The sequence below is a fragment of the Lonchura striata genome, unplaced genomic scaffold (genome assembly GCF_046129695.1).
Source record: "Lonchura striata isolate bLonStr1 unplaced genomic scaffold, bLonStr1.mat Scaffold_187, whole genome shotgun sequence".
NCBI lineage: Eukaryota > Metazoa > Chordata > Aves > Passeriformes > Estrildidae > Lonchura > Lonchura striata.
Genome location: NW_027461120.1, coordinates 25,302 through 30,380, shown reverse-complemented (window position 1 = coordinate 30,380; position 5,079 = coordinate 25,302). Strand labels below are relative to the sequence as shown.

The 5,079-nt window shown below is 36.6% G+C and overlaps 1 long non-coding RNA gene across 1 annotated transcript; it reads left to right on the top strand.

Annotated features, from left to right (window-relative positions):
- Positions 1-269: 269 nt before the first annotated feature.
- Positions 270-4,474, top strand: LOC144248581 (uncharacterized). The gene is made up of 2 exons (XR_013341866.1): positions 270-835; positions 4,321-4,474. It is a non-coding gene; the product is annotated as an uncharacterized LOC144248581 (long non-coding RNA).
- Positions 4,475-5,079: the final 605 nt, after the last annotated feature.

Sequence of the window (5,079 nt, the reverse complement as noted above, 5' to 3'; positions counted from 1 at the left end):
AGATGAGGCTGCTGGAATGTCACCTGGAGCAGCCAGGAGCCAAAGCAGATCCCTCCTGGCCGGGCTGGAGGGCAGCTGCTGGATCTGCTGTGGGGGAAAACTCCCTGCCCCTGCCAGGAGCGCTGGCTCTGCTCTTCCTCCAGCTCCTGAGCAGTGTCAGGGCCACCGTGAGGGAGTTCAAACCCAAAAAATCCCCACAGCCCACGGAGTGAATGATCCCAGCAGAGAAACGCAGCATTGAAATAAAAATCTTACAGCTCTGTCAAAAAGGCTGTGACATCGCTGCAACGGGATTGCCAGGAACCTTCTGGTTTGCTCTCGGAATGCTCTTGGTTCTCTTTTGTGTATTTTTAGTCCCTCAGTGGACAGCTTGTAGAATTTATTCTGGGACTTAGAGGTTGAGCAGGGTTGGCTCAGGATTGACCTTCACCTCTGGTGCCGCTTTGCGCAAACACAACGTGGCCGGGCTGGGTGAACTCGTGACCTCAGCTTTCCCCTCCAAAATGTCCCTCGCTTATTTCCCTGGGGTGAGCTGGGATTTTGGCCCAGACTGTCACTCCTCACCTCCCCGTGCCCGCGCGGTGTCCGTTGTGTTCCCCACGGTGCCCTGGGGACACCGGCGGGTCCCTTTGCCTTTCTCCTGCCCCTTTCCAGCCCGAGGCTCCTCTGCCCTCGTCCCACACACAGCACAGGGGCACCGAAGGGGAAAGGCTCCAGAAAACATTTCTGCGATTCCTCAGCAATTCTTTCAATTCCCCGGGGAGAGGAGCGTGAACTCACAGCCACCGAGGCCTGACGGGTTCCTGCAGCGAGAGCTCGGCGCGTGTCCGCAGAGGTGAGTGCGGCACCCGAAAGGAAAAAGCGCGGGAGACAAACGTGATTTCTTTTGCTTCAAAGTTATTGCAAGTTCTTAAAGCCCGACCAACTTTTGCTCTTGCTTTTGGTCGGGTGGAGCAGGAGCAGTGGGCAGAGGTGGTGCCATTGATGCGGACGTGCCCGATGCTTTCTGGGGCAGAAAAGGGAGATTAAGCTCGCCTTACGTCAAGCAGCTATTTAAAAAGATTTATAGCTCTTTAAACGTAGCGCCCTTTAATTACCATAATGTTTCTTCCACGATTTTAACTAATTCTCGGTGTATTTTATAAAACTTAAAATAACACCTCCTCCCCATAAAACAGACTCATCAAGCATTAGACAAAAATTCCTTGTGCCAGTCTCAGGCTTCCACATCTAACAGGAGACCCTCCCCGTAAGCAAACAAAAAAATCAAAATAACGTACCAAAACTAGTCCTTGCTAACATTAAAAATACAGCTCGACCGTATCCAAAAAACCCCCGATTTTATTTCTTCCAAATGCCAAATACTCTTCAAATTCTAAATCAAAAACTCTTAAAAAACAAAAACCATTTGTCCAAGCCCACAAAAAATATAAAACAATCCAATCGATATCCTACATTTAACAAAACCCACTACACAAATTAGTACCATTTGAAATGTAACATAAATAAAAATCTATGACTAAGAAACATATCTCCCAATAAATAAAACCACTCTGTAAAGATATAAGTAATAATCTCAACTCAACAAGCTAAAATTTCTCCAAAACCAAAAGACTTAAAAAACCTTCAATACTTATAAATAACAACATTCAATATGTTAAGTGTTAGTAAAATCAAACAAACTTAAATGTCAATGCATTTAAATAAATACATTAAGTTTCTTTTTATCTATTAAAATTAAGTTTATTATTCCTTACTATCAAAATTCATTCAGTCTAAATTTAAATGTTATGTAATATAACTTACCCTAAATTTTATTAAAAATCACTTCTCTAAACTATACAGTATATGGTTAATTTTATTTAAAAAAAATGAAACTACTCAAATTACAACAACTAAAAGAAAACACTAACAAACACCTATTCAGAAGTTAAAAAAATATAGTGTATTATGTCATCAATTTCATCAAAAATTCTGTTCTTCATTACAATCTCTACTCTTTTTATCTTTCATAAGTAACACCAAAAAATAGCAATTACTATTCATATCATGCTATTTAAGAATTTTACTCTATTTCCTTAATATATATTTTTAAAGTTATCCTAACTTCTTCAAACACTTACTACTAATATACTAATTATATAATAATTTTTATAATAAGCAATATTTATTAAATATTATTATAATATTTACAACCAACTTTCATGTACTTTGTTATCTCTTTATATAATGATCTAAAAAACACATAAAATTTCTAATTCCTACTTTTTTTATTCTCTACTTATACAGCTCTTAAAACAAGTTAACCCTCTAACTAATCTCTACACTAACTCTATAATTTAACCTAATGTTATCTCACAGTTTTAAATATTTTTCAAGACTAAAAAAAAATATATTTTATTAAAAACCTCCTCCAGACTGTTAATCTTATCACTTTCCTCAGTTATTATTACAAAATCACTTCAATGTAAAACCCGACTACAACATTAATTTCTATTTCTAAGTTTCACACTAAGTAATCGCTCTCTCATACATTTTCTCCACCTTCACACTCTCAATATCCAAATCCAAACTCACAATCCTGTCCATAACCACTTTCAAATCTTTAAACAAAAGTTTACTATACTCAAATCTATTCTAAAAACACTTCTAAAAAATCCAATTATTAAATAATGTAATTCATCTTTAATCCTAACATTTTTACTCTTAACTACTATTTTTAGAAACATTATATAAGAATACATTAAGTAACATTCACCAATTAAAATTTAAACTAGAACCTAACCCTAACTCTACCTAAATAAAATAATTAACAAGAAACCCAAATATTTTCTACGTCAAAAATAAAATTCAAATAATTTTAACTTAACAATTTAACTTTATCGATATAACAAATAAACTTATTTTTATTTTAAACTTAAAAAATCATTATCCACACATAATTATTTAACTTGCTACTAATTTAACATTTATCAACTGTTAAAAACTCTAAAATAACGTACCATCTTTTAATACTTACTAATGATATAATTTCACCTATGTTACTAATTATAGATGTTATCTAAGTAATTCCTAATTATTGTCAATTTCTTCTTTACTACGTACATTATTTTATTCTTATATTTCTTCATGCTTATAACTGAAAAATTATAACAACTTATACCATTATCTTGCAAGTCTCTATACAATTTTATAAAACAAAACTTAACAAGACTTATTTCTCATGTCAAAACATAAAGTTTACTTATATCTCAACAAGTACAAAAACCCAAGTCAATTTCAATAAGGACCATAAAACCAGATCACACAAAAAACACACTCGCCACTCCACAAATAAAACACCAATGTAAATACAAAGATACACTACACTATGTAAATACAAATGGTAGATTACGCGAGAATTGCAACATACGCCTGACGTCTTGTACTGCACCCACCAAAATATAGAAACTTTAGGTTTTTTTATAAATATAAAAATCAATATTATAAACATCTTATTTAATAACTTACAAAGTATAAAATTCTATCAAATATTATACTTCTACTCTCTTTACTTTATTTACTTTTAATTATATCACTTTACCAATTAACCAACCTAAAACAAACATTTCAGTAACTTTAACTAAAGTTTCAAGTTTAAATACTTTGTATTTATCTAGCGCTTCTCAAAAAAAATCCATTCTTTACCTACTTACTTAATATACCAATAAAAAACATTACAAGTAATCCATATAATTAAAAAGCCCTTACATTATTAGCTCTTAATATAAAAATAGTTACCAATTTAAAACAAAAAAGTAATTTATCCATCAATAGTAATCAAAATATAAAAGTAATTTTAAGCCTTGAAACTTAAAAATGGTAGGATCACATTTTATACCACCTATTACTTCAACAACACTAAAATAATTAAATCAATTGAAATATTATCTAAATAAACGATCTAATTCTACATCCCTTACACTAAATACCTTTCTAACAAATATAAAATATTAAATACGCAGTTTTACAAAAAATCAACAATAAATTTTCTTTTATTAACACACAAACATAAATATAAAAATTGAATAAAAGTTATAAATGCATCTAATCACATAAAATCTACTTATAAAAGTGTACAACTTTAAGAAATATCAAAAATAAGAATAACTAATATAACAATAAATAAAATTTAACACCATAATTTTAAAATCTTATAACAAAATTATACATTTAAATTATATTATTATAATAATAATAACGATAACACCTTCTTTATGTTAATATATGCAACAAATGCTTAACAAAATCCATTAATAATTTTATTTTTTTTTAATACAGAGGGAGAGGGGAGACGTGGGAACGGGAAAACCAGAAACTCCCACGGACACTGAAAGATTTGATCTGCAGCCTCGGGAGAAGCTGGGATTGATGTGCAAGTACAAGACGCGGGCATTAAGCAGGAAAAGAATGAAATAAAAGGCAATCCCTTCTGTTTCTGTGGCTGTCAGTGAGAGCCTGCCCCGGCTGAGCGAGAGAGAAACCGCGTGGGCACGATGGGGAAGGGCTCGCAGGGCAGGGCTGGGGCTGTGTGGGCTGAACGGAGAGTTTGCACCTTCTGACAGGAGGCGCTGAGCAAAAGTCCCCTCGGTGCAGCGGAGCCGAGCGAAGGCGCTGGGCTGGAAAAGCCAAATAAAGGCCGGGGTCAGAAATTCCGGCTGCCTCGGAACAAAGAGCCGTGAGCGCTCCTGAGCCCCGGCAGCTGCTCGCTCTGTGAACCCCCACGCGCCGGGGCTGGGTTTGCCTGAGCCCCGAGTGCCCCCGGCCCAAGAGCAGCCCCGGCCCTTCCCTGCTGAGCGCGCAGCGATCGCAAAGGAAAAAAGGAAACTCTGGCCGGCAGGGCTCTCTCTGCGTGGGTTAGGGCAGGGCCCTGCGGGGAGCAGGGCGCTCCAGCACGGACAGCCCGGATCCAGAGCAGCTCCAGGGCTGAGCAGCGGGCTGGGGACAGCTGGGGACAGCCGTGAGCAGAGCCCGTCAGCCTCCCTCCGGGGCTGGGACTGCCTCGAGCACACAGCTCCTGCCAGGTGTGGCACCTTCAGA